This window comes from Populus trichocarpa, chromosome 2 (assembly GCF_000002775.5).
Source record: "Populus trichocarpa isolate Nisqually-1 chromosome 2, P.trichocarpa_v4.1, whole genome shotgun sequence".
NCBI classification, from domain to species: Eukaryota; Viridiplantae; Streptophyta; class Magnoliopsida; order Malpighiales; family Salicaceae; genus Populus; species Populus trichocarpa.
The window spans coordinates 21,008,482-21,024,333 of NC_037286.2; positions in this window are offsets into that span (position 1 = coordinate 21,008,482).

Below are 15,852 nucleotides of genomic sequence, written 5' to 3' on the forward strand. Positions count from 1 at the left end.
CTTACATACCTCGGTATGGATTGGGTATACAGAATCACTTGGAGATTATTATTATTATTTGTTTCGATTGACCGATCAATGAAAATTCAATTTCGAACTTCTAATTGGATAAGGATATTTGTCATTTAAGGAATTCATGGTGTTGAAACAAGCAACCGGATCGTCAACATAAGAATTGTCAACGACTTTAATATTTTTCTTGTCTGATGGCAATGAAGCCAAGCGAAAGTTGACGGGTTTCCAGCCTAAGAAGAGTTTTTAAATGATATGTTGACCTTTCGCATTAGACATGAAGGATATTCTGAGCTAAAAAAAAGCATTACCAATCACTTGCTAGAAATTTTGCATGAAACAATTTTCATATCCTTACGCTGAATCAGCCAAGTCAAGCACAATACATGATCTTTAACCAAAAGCCTAGGAGAGTAACCAATTACGATCAATCTCTAAGATGACCTTTCTTCAATCCCAAACTGACAACCAATCTCTAAATCGTGCAAGAAATGCTTTGAAGCGATCAACTAGTCATCAGCCTGGAATTCATTTGGCTTTGAAGCCATCAACTAGTCATCAGCCTGGAATTCATTTTCCAAGAAAGTTTATCCGCGCGAAAACTTCAACTTGATTAGGAGAAAGAAACTGCGTTTTGCTTCTATCGGAATTCAAGCATCCTCTTCAAGCCTCCAGCGAATTCCTTAACAATTAGCGGTATTAGATTACCATTTTTATCATACTATCCCCCATTACCTAGGCACGATTAAACACAGAATACATTATTGAGATTTAAGCAAAATTATTGATAGTGGCTCAAGTTCACGTAATTATTGTCATTGTACTTCATTATTGAGATTTCCGAAATACTATGGAACGTGTGCTAGGATAGGAAATATTGTATTACTAATGTATTGACTTGTCATGTGTAGTATGCTATACCGTAACACATGTATTAAAATACCCAGTTTTTATCAAAACATTGCAAAAAACTATAAAACAAAAAAAATATCATATTTTCATGCACACAGCCAAGTCTCTGAAAGATAAAAAATTATATCGTATTTTCATAAAACAAAAATTCAAAATACATTTTAGCATGTATCTCGAGCTTTAATAACTAGTTTATTAAAGCCATGAGAACTAGGTCAATATTTCTAAAAAAACAAAAAATTATTTTGTTTTTTTTAGTATCTGGGATTACGAACTTATATATGAGACGTATTCCCGATATTAAAAGGGTAATTCTTTTATGTATAGACATTAGAACGGTCAGGATTTACCCAATAAGATAAGAATCTCCTTACTGAGGATGACTTTTCTTAAACCTTAGGCAGACCAACAACTAGAAAACATGACAATACCTTAGCTTTTATCAGACAATCAAACAATACAACTTACCTTAGGTAGGACATATTTGAGGTGCTAATACCTTCTCTTTACGCAACCAGTCCCCTTACCCGATTTCTGAGATCAGTTAGGGTTCCTAGTGACTAAAATACTAGTTGGCGACTCTCATTCCCTCATTCCACTAATAAAATACTAGAATTCCTTGTCTATCCCATTTTTTGATTACTAAAACCTAAAGTGGATGCAATTTCACCGCAACGCCGCGCACGTGCGACAGAATGAGGACTCCATTAGGGACCCTTGTGGACTAAGCTTTGCTTTTGTCTGATTATCGTGTTGTATTGTTTGGTTTGTGTGTTATTGTTAATATGCATTTCCTCATTTGCTCATACACTTTAATTCTGTACATATTTATTCATGCATTGTATAGAATTGCATCATGCATCATTCACATTTTTTTTATATAAGTGTTTATTCTGAAAAACTTTAGGTTAAGTGGGGGACTAGCAGCTTACCTTACAACTTTTAGTCAATGTTTAAGTTTGTGTGAACCCCAACTCTTCACTAAGTGCTTAGACTGATAATGATTGATACATATGTCATCCCATTACCTACTGAGCCCCCATATTACCTTCACGAGGGTGATTACTATGACAACAAGAGATCTTTTTGAGACCAGGTAGAAAGCCTACCCATCATGTAATGGCCTAGAACCTTTTCTTAGAGTATGGGCTCCCTAAATAGCCATCTCGCATGGGTTCTCATCATTTGTTTACATTTGCATCCATACACATACATCCATTCATTATAAATAACATACATACACCGCAGGTTGAAATATAGGTCCCAAAAAAGTCTACAACACCCGACTCCGAGCGAGAAACATGGAAGAGGAAGAGTGTGCTCACCGTGACGCCAATTTTCAAAAAGAGTTGGAGTCTCTGAAGGCAAGAGTGGCTCTCGTCACCAACTTACTCGAGCAAACACTTAGAAATGCTTTTTGGGAAGGTCCTTCCAACCAACCTATCATCTTTGTTCAAACCCCAACGACAGCTCAGTCTGAAGAAATAATGGGCGAACATGGTTAAGAGCCTCAACACAATCCAACCTTTCTGCAAAAGCTTTTGTGGGGTGGCTGATCGAAGGGGAATTTTACCAGAGTTGAAGAATGGAGCTTGTTCATGTTATGTCCATAAATAACAACCTCTGTTTGATCATGGCTGCAAAGCTTTTTTGATTTTGATTTCAACCTCTTTTCGTCTTGTCCATAACTTGCTCATGCCACAAGACTTTCTTTGTTCATAAGCCTTGTTTTTTTAATAAGATCATGTGTTCTTTTATGTTTATGATGTGCCTTCGTTTTTGTTGTTTCATGAAAATAACACTCCCTTTACTCACAAAACCACTACACGAAAAATTCTTTGGTGTATTTCCCTTTTCTTAAAAAAAAACTATGCATGATCCCATGTTTTTACAAGGATTTTTGGGAAATCAAAGTTTTAGTATAAAAACAAAAATCATATTGGTGTTTGTTCTAAAAGATTAGTTCTGAAAATTCAAGTGATCTCCTAGAAATGTGACCACACACCTATAAAAAACCTGAAGGACAATCCAAACACTCGCACCCTGAGATAGCTTCAACTGAATGAATAATGAGCAACTATTTTGCATATTCGCATGTGAGAAAGCAAGGCTTACCGATCCTAAGTGCATGTATTTGAAATGAGAAAATGCAATCTTTGATAATCTTTCAATGATGCTAAAATATATCCTTTGTAGTCTCTTTTGAGCCTAGTAGTATTTTGGGAAATATCATTGGCTAGGATCACACCTCACACTGGGGGACAAGTGCAAGAGATATACAAAAATCCTTAATAATTAAAAGTGCCCTAAACAATACTGGGGTGCATGAAAGAAATTTCTCAATGATCAAAGGCGCCCAAACAAAACTTGGGGGCATGAAGAAAAATCCAAAGGATTCAAAAGATTTGAGCTTTCCAGAAAAAGTAACTGATATGATGATGCTCAACTAAGTGAAAAAAAAGCCCAAAACCGGCACCGGGGGCACCATGGACCATTTTGCAAATCAATTCCAAGGTCTCGAAATCTCTGAACCAAAAAAAAGGAGGTCGGGAAATAAGCACTAGTGATCCTTAGTCTTAAAATCTCTTAAACACCTTTTGAGCTTATAAATATCATTTTTCTTCATAACCAAGAGCCTAAGCCTACATTACATGCCCGATTAAGTCATTTCTGATCAAAAGGCAAGCAATTTCTGATCAAAAGGACTAATCTGTAAAAGGTGTCAAACTATGGGGGCTTAATTGACAAAAACCGGGGGTGAAATTGAAGAAAATTGAAAGTTTAATGGTCAATTATGGGTTAAATTGCATAAATCTGAGACCAAGGACCAAACAACAAAAGACGCGTAAATGCGAGGTTCAAATTGAAGTTCTACAGGGACTAAATTGCATTAAATCAAAATTTTAGGGTCAATTAGGGGTACAATAGAACAACAATGGGATAAAACGTGAATGGCGCTATTTTGCATTTGAAAAAAAAAACCTGAAAACGTGTCATCTGGTCATTGTTCATTTTCTTCCCTGATTTTTAGTCGATGAGACAAAACCTGAACTAAAATGATCATCTGACACCCCTCTACAACCAGGTATGGCCCGTTCAGGCCGCCTGACAACATAGCGGCCCCGGCGCCGGCCTAAAGTGGTGACCTCAGGCAGCCTTGAACTCTCTCTCTTCTATTTCCTCTCCTCCCTTTCCCCACTGCAGATTTTCTTCTTCTTTTTCTTTCTCTGTCGTCCACTGCCAACCTCCACCGTTGCCACCGCTAGCACCTCGTCTCTCTACAAGGCCAGACCACCGTTGCGACATGTAGCCTTCTTCTTCTTTTTCTTCATCATTCTCTGGTCACAGCGTGAACAGTAAACCTGAATTATAATTCATGTCCTAAGTGGACGTGAATTATATTCACGTCCACTGTTCATGCAATGAACTTTGGACCGGGCTCGACCCGGCCTAGATAAAAAAAGAAAAGTTTGTTGGGTCGAGATCAGCCCAATCTTTCTTAGGCCAACCCAGCCCATATATATATATATATTTATTTATTTATAATATAATATATATTATAATATTATATTATTGGAAAAAACAAAAAACACATCAAAAAATCCTTTCAAAAAAATGGTGATTTTCTTAAATGTTTCCCTACCAATTTTGTTTAATATTAGATTGTATATTTACACTGTAAGATACAAACTTAGTATTATAATACCTAGTTTTCTCCGAAATATTTCAAAAAAATCAAAAAATTTCAAAACTTTTAAATTAATTTCCTTTTCTCAAAAAAAAAATATATTTTGTTTTCATGCATACGGCTGAATCCTAAAATTTTTCCAAGCATATCTTCTTAAAAAAAAAATGCATCTTTCTCATGTTTTAAAAACAAAAAAAAATGAATATCATAACCAGTTTATGATCATCCATTAGAGTTCGCCCAAAATATCAAAAACCCTTTACCAATCATTTTCTTTATTAGGGTCTAGATATAGACTTTAATATTTGTGGGGTGTAAAAACTACATGATAGAGTACACCTCATGTATTAAAGATACAAAGGGTAAAATAAATACAATGCTAAAATTTGGACTTTCAAACAGTTAGGACTTCATCTGATGAGGTAGAGACTCTCTCACAAAAGGAGATCTGCCTTAGACCTTAGAAAAGACCAACGAATAGAAACCCGACCTGGACAAACAATCAAACAATAATGAAGCTTACCTTAGGTAGGGTGCATTGGGGGTGATGCGTCTACCCCTTGTATAACCAATCTCTTACTCAGACTCTCGCAGACCATTAGTTCATAATAACCATAATACTAGATGGAGACTCCTAAACCTTAATCATAATTTTATGATTAAATCCAAAAAAATTCCCAACACACCACACCTCATTAAGAGGCACAATAAAGCCTCACCATCACTGAAGATGTCACGCCGAACACTCTGCGACAGAATGACGACTCCACTGGGGAAAGCTTTGTCTGGTCAGACTAAGAAAAGGAATAATATTGAATTATTAGAAAAGAGATGGGTTAGTTGAAATAAAATAAAATGGAATAGTATTGAATTATTAGAAAAGAAAATTGAGAGAAAGATTTTTCGCATGGTATTTTAAATGCAGACTGAGAAAAGGCATCTAGTTAAACGAAAAGGATACCCAAACTTGACATAAGTGTGTTTTAGTAAATATGGATAGATTTCCTATATAAATTGCAAAATTATATCCTCACCACCCTCTAACATCTGATCGTTGGGATCGAATGAAAGAAAAGAGAGGGATAGAGAGAGAGAGAGAGAGTACCTTGAGAGCAGAACTCAAATGGCCATATCTATGTATTTCACCGTTTGATTGGGCTGGTTTTGGGATAGATTATGATCCTCACCACCCTCTAACATCTGATTGTTGGGATCGAAAGGCTCTAGTTTTGTGTGAGAGAAATAGTCCTTGTAACAGTTCAAGAAAACATTGTCTGCATGTCAGTCACGGTCATTGGCGGTTTCCTCTTTCATCAACCGTTGGATCCCGCTCAATTTTAGATACGTTGGTCATATTAAGGAGATCTTTATTCTGAATGGTGGATATCGGGATTACAGACTCCAACAAGAAGTTATTCACTGGAGATCGGGATTAAAGACCCCACTTTAGGCCCGAACGCGACCGCGTCCGCCTAGCCCCACGTTGGGTGTGGACACGATTGCGTCCACTGCCATGTTGGACCTAGACGCGTCCACCTCCATGTTGGACCTGGACACGTCCACGCCCAAACCCACTTTGGGCCTGGACGCAATCGCGTCCAACTCCATGTTGGACCTGGACGCGTCCACGCCCAAACCCACTTTCCTGTTGGGTCTGGACGCGACCGCATCCAATTCCATGTAGGACCTGGACATGTTATTATTAAAGTGAAAACATATTATTATTTATAATTAATAAATTGGAAATAAAATATTATTATTAATATTGAAAAAATATTATTATTTATATAATAAATTTTTATGATATTTTTTATAAAAATAAAAAGTGAGTCTGCGGCGTAGTATTATTAAAAATATTCAACAATTCTAAGTATTAATATAAAAAAATATTATAATTTGTGTTGTAAATATTATTATTATTCTTCTAATACAAAGTATTCATATAAAAAATATTATTATTTGTGTTCTAAATATTATTATTTTTCTTATAATTCAAAGTATTCATATCAAATTATTATTATTTGTGTTTTAAATATTATTATTTTGCTTATAATTCAACGTATTCATATCAAAGATATTATTTTTTTTTGTTATAGTATTATTATTTTTATAATAATTCAAAGTTTTAATATAAAAAAAATATTATTATTTGTGTTCTAATATTCTTGGAATAAAAAGTTGTATTATTTATGTTATGAATATTATTATTTTTACTATAATCAAAAGTATTAATATTAAAAATATTATCTTTTGTGTTATAAATATTATTATTTTTATAATAATCAATATTATTAATAAAATAATTACTAAATTAGAAAAAAATTATTATTAAAATTAAAAAATAACCATAGATTTGATTTGAAAGGTAAAATTAAAACTTACTATTATTATCATCATCATTATCATCATTAATAAATTTTAAAAAACTGTTATCACCATCGAAGAAAAACTACGTGGGGACACGTAGCGCTTGGGCTGCCAGCCTGTGTGTCGGCAGACCTTGGGTCTTGCAGCTACATAACCCAAAATAACTTTCGGTCATTGGTTGTACAGGACCCAAAATAGACTTGGATCCTGCCAGCATCAAAATGTTTTTTTTTTTTTATGAAAAAAAAAATAAGTCTGTGATATAGCGCCGATCACCTAACTATTATGTACCATATGTAATTAAATTACTAACAAAAGAGAGAATGGTTGACAGGCGAAGCAATGAGAGGCTCGGTTACTATTTCACATTTAAAGTTTTAGAACCACAACTACAATACATCAAACTTTTGAAATAGTGCTCGTCTCCGATGCCAGAATTTAACAGTACCCACATTTCAAAGTTTTTTTATGTTTTATTTTTTCTTTCTAGTCGAGATTTTTTTGTCAGTTTTTATATATTAAGATTAAATCATTCTCTCTCATTCAATTAAAAATAAATTATCTAAACTAGATTCACATGCAATCTTGTTGTAGTCACCCTGGTGTTGACCAGACCTCCTTGAAGCCAATCTAAATGTTCTGTGGCTAAAGAGTCTTGGACACTACACATCAAACTTCAATGGAGAGGCATCAACTCATAAATGGTGCACCTAATTGGAGCCACCTTCTCTGCTTGGAAGCGTCTGTTGATTTCCAGGTCACTTTAATAGGCCTTGTCATTCCCCTGCCCCCTTTAAATGTTTCAACCACCATCTATATATTTCCTTCCCAATCGGGATTTTTATGTTGTACTTCTTCAATGTCAGGGAAAATTATATGAATTTGTCCTTAAATAAGTCAAGAATTTTTTTTTTGGTTAGTTTTCACTTATGGAGCTCTAATATGCAGGTCTTTGTCAGATGACATGTATACTGAACTGACACGTAAGATAATGTCATATGGAGAGATCACAATATGTCTATGAAAAGGCTCTCATGATAGTTGTATAAGTGATTCTTAAACTTGATATCACTAAGTTATCTTATATAAGGAGTGTTATACTTTGATCCTAACCACATGTTGTCATAATCAAGAGTAACAAATATACAAACATGCAGACATTGGGTATAACATAAACTATATGGAGATATTTGAGTAATCAAGAGAGGATTCATCACCCTAAGTGAATTAGAAAAATTATTCCATATGTTCTCAAATAGTATTGGTTGTGAAATCCTTGGCCAATGTGGAATGGGTTTTGAAAAGAGTTTAAAAATATATTCAAATAATTAATGACTATAATGTGCTAACATGATTTAACAAAGTAAACATACTGCGAGCTATAATGTCTAAATTGGAAAATTTATGATGAAGAGATAATAATTACATTGAGAAACTAATCATTGAAAGGTTAAGTCAAACCACTTATGACTTTCTTGATATTTGGGGGGTCATGACAGATTGCTAAACATTGTACTTAATCTTCAAATATAAATCAATCAATTGTTGAATTGATAATAAATTAAATTGTTTAATTTATTTAATCTTATTTTATGATATATATTTGAGCTAACTTATTAGGGAACTTAATGCGTTACATACATAAAACTATTGGTCATAAATAAAAATGGGATGATTAATCAAGTGTGTGTTGATTGTAAATAAATTTTAAAAATTAAGAACTAGAATGTAATTAATAGAGGGGATTACAATTCTAAATCTAGAAAAACCAAGTAGGGACTTAATTGAATAAATTTCTAATATTATCCTAAAATAATATATGTGATATTATTTAAGGAGCATGTTGATATTTTGCCTTTTATAGGTTTTTTTATGCTTCCTTAAAATGTTATGCCTCTTATTTACTGTGAAAAAGAAAAAGTGAGAAAAATACTACAAGTAAACACCTAAAACACAAAATCCTAGATGGTCTAATTGACCTAAAAACCCCTAGTGGATGCATAATAGGCTCAAGGTCTTCTCTTTATCCATGAAGGCGCATCACATTTAGGCATACATACCATATCCTCTAATTGATCCACTTGCCTGTGGTGCATCCATATCATGTTAACACGACTAGATCTACTAGTGACATCAGTAATGTTGGACACATTTAAGCCTAACTTATAGTCCACATGACAAGATCTCTTTTTCTTGAACTGAACACTACCACTCTTAAGGGCTTACAATTAAAAAATAATCACTATTTACTTAGGTATCACAATCATTTCTTTTGTTTGACCTCAACATCATGCAAGTTGATGTTGTTCATGACTATAAATATGTTTTCATGAACCATGAGGTAGGTATGAACACTTCTTTTACATTTTAGTACTCTCATATTCATCCTCATCATTACCTTATATAAACAATCATAAACATACATACACTTAATACATCTTTTAAGATTATTTTTTTTATTCAATCTTATTAATTTAAGCATTAGATGGTCTCTTATTCTAAATAAAAGACTTGTTTTACAGATGAATATGACTTCCATACATCATCAAGTTCAGTATCTCATTTACATTATTTTCAGCCCAAAACCAGATTTAGAGAGACTTTCACTTGTGAGGTTTTCAATGAGTCTACTTTATGGCGTTGTCTAAGGGAAATTAAACAAAATCTAGTTCGATTCCCTTTCGTTCCATAAGTTTGGAGACCTCTATTCCACAAGAGTTCCATTAACTCTTCCAGATCTTAATAAGTAAGAATTCTTAGAAATGATCTCTTTGCTATACAAGAGTAGTTAAGAGCTTTAAACCTCGTAGCATATGTAGACAACTCTAGTTTATAAAGGAGACATGATAGAATTAGGTGTAAAATGGTAGATGAGAGCACTATTGCTTCCCTAGTTCATATAAAAGTCACTCACATCAATGTTCTCCTAGTGTGAGCTCCAACCACGACAAGGAAAAGTCAAAATATAAGTAATCATCTAGTCACAAGAGTAGCTAACACCATCAATATCACTTTACATTTAGATCTTTTTGGGTAGCCTGGATATAAAGAGTACCCAAAAGAAAGAGTTTTCTATATGCACGACATTTAGATCACCTAAAGATATATCACTAGTAAATAATCATCTTTTGTGCTTTAATTTCTCTAAAAATAAAAGTAGTGATTTTCTCCATGTATGATCTTCATCCAATTTTATTTACAAGTTTTCCTCTATGTATTACCTTATATAAAAGTCTTCAACGAGATATCTTTGTGTGGTAATCTTTATAAAAAGTCTCAACACCATTGTTCTCCATGAGACCCACTTCATACAATCCTTGTGAAATCATTCAAAAAGGGAAAATCCCTCTTTTCCAATCTGGGTACTCGAAGCACATCTGTAAACTTGAAATTTTTTGAAGTTATAATTCTATAAAACCTTAACACTTTTAATAAGTATATATTAGCAATGTATCAATATGTTTTGGTGATCTAATACTAGTAAAGACCACTCTCTTTTAGTTTTTTTAATAAGATAAACACACCAGCTTGGAATTTTGGGTCCTTTACTTCAAACATTGTGAGTATAGAAGTTCCATATTAGACTTAGAGAGTTTTTCTAAGTTTAGGGACCTTGTTATGCTAACCTCGTGATCACGTGGTCACGTAACGCACATATAAAGACATCAATTTCCTAGAAAGCCAAGTAAATCAGGTTTGATAGGAGTGTGACACAAAGATGACTTGTACATATGCACCATCACTATTGGAAACGGAAACCCCCATCCAACGAATATTGATTCGCGAATGAGAAGTATAAGGATGATGTCATAAAGTCAGTTGTTCTTTGATAAGTTATTTTTCAGTTCTTTAGAGAACCAAGGAAGGGACATTATCCCACCAACACACAATAAGTTTTATTAATATGAATTGTCTAACTTATATATCTGGTTATGCCTTTGTTTATACTGATTCTAGATTGAAACAAACCGTAATGGACCCCTTATGTAGACTTATATTATACCCACTTACAATTAAACTCAAATAATATAAATAAACCCTAAACTAAGAAAATAATAATAATAATTCTGAATTTAATATCCTAAATATGATAGGATCAAATTTGCTGCCCTTTAGAAGTCTCATATAAGTTAGGAGAATCAAATCTGAAGTTGTCTCCTCTTTAGTTTCCTTGTTTGCAAAGTATTCTTAACTGACTTAGAAACTTATTTAATGAAGATAGAATATTTGTTTCCATACACCATAAGGATTACACATTAATATGAAGTCCATACCACACATGAAAACTATGTTGTTGCCCATTAAATATCCGTGCAAGACTAGAAAATTCCCAGAACCAGCTGCCACATCCCTATAGGAAAAGAATCATATCAAAATAGGAAGTTCACAAGTCAAAAGAAAGTAAATAAAAAACATTTATACAACCTCTCTTGACTAGTATTTCCACGCCTTCCTGAAATCCGATTCACTTGCAATTTTAACCCAAGTTAGGACAACATGTCAGACGACTCCATGTAATATTTCAGCGTAATCAAACGGTTGGATTGATAAGTATGACTATTTTCGTAAAACTGGACAGTTGTGCATTTTACGTCAAAATCCAAATCTGATTGTTTTTTCAGTGATTGGATAATATCATTCCCTCTCTCTTCAAGATGATTCATCCTTGAATCATTAACAGGGATAAGGGACAAATTTTTAGCCTCTTCTTGAAGCCTTTGGAGTTCTTTTCTTGCCAACAATCATCGCCAAGAACTTTGGATGAAGTTAGTAGCCCTTTTCTTTCATCTTTCATCATTACAGTGTTTTTTGCTCCTCTCTTTTTGAAGCTTGTTGAGCATCGACTAATGTTGTTAACACATCAAGTTCTTGTTGCATCTCCTTTAGAATACAGGATAGACTCTTCGTTTCTTTTCTGAGAACACTAATCTCTTTATTTCTCTGCCTTTGATACCACCTCTCCTTTTGAATCCTCCTCTTCTTTTGCCATAAAACCTCGTCAGAATACATGAAATGCTGATTGTAATACTCCCTTTGCATTTTTTTTTATATCATAACCTAAAACAAAAGCTAATGATAGTAATAGAAGTAAGAAGACACCGAGGATTAAAAACTGACCCAAAATTACATGGACTTTCAATTAACGAACGTAACAAACCCTTTTAGACCCAAAAAAAGGACCATAAACCAAACAACTTCCAAATGGTCTGAAATTTGATATTTAGAGTGAATTTACGCCAATAAACTAGAATATCAAGTTTTATTTAATTCTGAATGGATTTGATATGTGGACGTGAAACTGGCGCAAATCAGCCCCTTTAAAACTTGAACTTGGAACCTAAACCAAACAATGTCCAAATGATTTGAAAATTGATATGTTGTCCGATTTCACCCTAAATAACCAGAATATCAATTTTGACACAATTACAATATAGTTTGATAAGTGGACGCAAAAAGAAGCGAAACAAACCCCTTTCTCCTAAATAACATTTTCTGATTTTGTTTCTCTAAAAAGAATTTTGGAAAGAAAGAATAATATGACACCTTTTTTTTTTTTTATCCCAAAAGACTCAATTCAATGCAACTAATCAAGAATAACATAGGAAGAAAACAATCTGACCAAAATTATTTGAAACAAGATCAGACCCGAAACAAAGACAACACAAAGAAAAATTATCGTGGAAGGTAAAAACAAAAATACAAGAAATAAAAGGATATAACCTGATTAATGGAGTCAAGCTCTAATACCAAATAATGCGAACCTTGTGATCACGTGGTCACACAACTCACACGTAAAGGCACCAATTTCCTGGAAAGCCAAGTAAATCAGGTTTTATAGGAGTGTGACACAATGATAAACTTGAAAATCCCTCTTTTCCAATCTGGGTACTCGAAGCCCATCTGTAAACTTGAAATTTTTTGAAGTTACAATTATATAAAAACCTTAACACTTTTAATAAGTATCAACAACATATGGATATGTTATGATGATCTAACACTAGTAAAGACCACTCTCTTTTAGTTTTTTTCAAAAGAGAAACACATGAGCTTGGAATTTTGGGTTCTTTACTTTAAACATTGTGAGTATAGAAGTTCCAAATTAGACTTAGAGAGTTTTTCTAAGTTTGGGGACCTTGTGATGCGAACCTCGTGATTACATGGTCACGCAACCCACACGCAAATACATCAATTTCCCAGAAAGCCAAGTAAATCAGGTTTGAAAGGAGTGTGACACAAAGATAACTTGTACCTAAGCACCAACACTATTTGAAATGAAAACTCCTACCCGCGAATATTGATTTGGGAACGAGAAGTATAAAGATGACATCACGAAGTCAGTTGTTCTTCAATAAGTCATTTTTCAGTTCTTTAGAGAACCAAAGAAGGGACATTATCCCACCAACACACAACAAGTGCGGCAAACAAGAAGTTTTATTAATATGAATTGTCTAACTTACATATCTAGTTATGCCTTTATTTATACTAACTCTAGACTGAAACAAACCCTAATGGATTTTTTTTGTGGACTTATATGATGCTCACTTACAATTAAACTCAAATAATATAAATAAACCCTAAACTAAGAAGAAAATAATAATAATAATAATAATTCTGAATTTAATATCTTAAATATGATATGATCAGATTTGCTGCCCTTTAGAAGTCTCATATAAGCTAGGAGAATCAAATATGAAGTTGCCTCCTTTTTAGTTTTCTTGGTTGCAAAGTATTCTTAGCTGACTTGGAACTTATTTAATGAGGAAAGAATAATTGTTTCCATACACCATAAGGATTCCACATTAATATGGAGTTCATACCACACATGGAAACTATGTTGTTGCCCATTTAATATCCTTGCAAGACTAGGAAATTTCCAAAACTAGCTGTCACATCCTTGTAGGAAAATAATCATATCCAAATAGAAAGTTCACAATCAAAAGAAAGTAAATAACAAAATTCATATAGCTTTTGTTGACCAGTATTTCCACACCTTCCCAAACTCCGATTGACTTGCAATTGTAACCCAAGGTAGGACAACATTTCAAGGGACTCCACGTAAAATGTTAGCTCAATCCAACAGTCGGATTGAGAATCATGATTGTTTACATAAAATTGGACAGTTACACATTTTACGTCAGAATCTGAATCTGATTGTTATTTCATTGCCCGGATCGTATCATTCCCTCTCTCTTTAACATGATTCATCCTCGAATCATTAACAGGGAAAAGGGATAAATTTTTAGCCTTTTCTTGAAGCCTTTGGAGTTTTTTTCTTGCCAACAATCATTGCCAAGAGCTTTGGATGAAGGTAGCAGCCCTTTTCTTCTGTCTACCATCATTACGACATTTTTGCTCCTCTCTTTTTGAAACTTGCTAGGCATTGACTAATGCCGTTAACACATCAAGTTCTTGTTGCATCTCCCTTAGAATACGGAATAGACTTTTGGTTTCATTTTTTAGAACACTAATCACTTTATTTCTCTCCCTTTGATACCACCTCTCCTTTTGAATCCTCCTCTTCTTTTTCCATAAAACCTCGTCAGAATACATGAAATGCTGATTGTAATACTACCTTTGCATTTTGTTTTTGATATCAGAACCTAAAATGAAAGCTAATAGCAGTATTGAAAGTAAGAACACAGCGAGGACTAAAAACTGACCCAAAATTACATGGATTTTCAATTGACGAACGTAACAAAACCCTTTAGACCCAAAAAAAGAACCCTAAACCAAAGGACCTCCAAATGGTCTGAAATTTGATATTTAGAGTGAATTCACACCAATAAACTATACTATCAAGTTTTATTTAATTCCAAATTGATTTGATATATGGATGCGAAACTGACGCAAATTAGCCCCTTTAAAACTTGAATTTGGAACCTAAACCTAACGATGTCCAAATGATTTGAAAATTGATATGTTGTGCGATTTCACCCTAAATAACCAGAATATCAATTTTGACACAATTACAATATGGTTTGATAAGTGGACGCAAAAAGAAGCGAAACAAACCCCTTTCTCCTAAATAACGTTTTCTGATTTTTTTTTTCTCTAAAAAGAAATTTTGGAAAGAAAGAATAATATGACACCCTTTCTTATCCCAAAAAACTCAATTCAATGCAACTAATCAAGAATAACCTAGGAAGAAGACAATCTGACCAAACTGATTTGAAACAAAATCAGACCCGAAACAAAGACAACACAAAGAAAAATTGACGCGGAAGGTAAAAACAAAAATAAAAGAAATAAAAGGATATAACCTGATTAATGGAGCCAACCTCTAATACCAAATGATGCAAACCTCATGATCAGGTGGTCACACAACTCACTCGCAAAGGCACCAATTTCCTGGAAAGCCAAGTAAATCAGGTTTGATAGGAGTGTGACATAAAGATAACTTGTACCTAGGCACCAACACTATTTGAAACGGAAACTCCCACTCGATGAATATTGATTTGCAAATGAGAAGTATAAGGATGACACCATGAGGTCAGATGTTCTTCGATAAGTCATTTTTCAGTTCTTTAAAGAACCAAGGAAAGGACATTATCCCACCAACACACAACAAGTGCGACAAACAAGAAGTTTTATTAATCTGAATTGTCTAACTTACATATTTGGTTATGTCTTTATTTATATTGACTCTATACTGAAACAAACCCTAATGGACTCCTTATGTGGACTTATATGATGTCCACTTACAATTAAACTCAAATAATATAAATAAACCCTAAACTAAGAAGAAAATAATAATAATAATAATAATAATAATAATAATAATAATAATAATAATAATAATAATAAAACTAATTCCGAATTTAATATCCTAAATACGATAGGATCAGATTTGCTGCCCTTTAAAAGTCTCATAT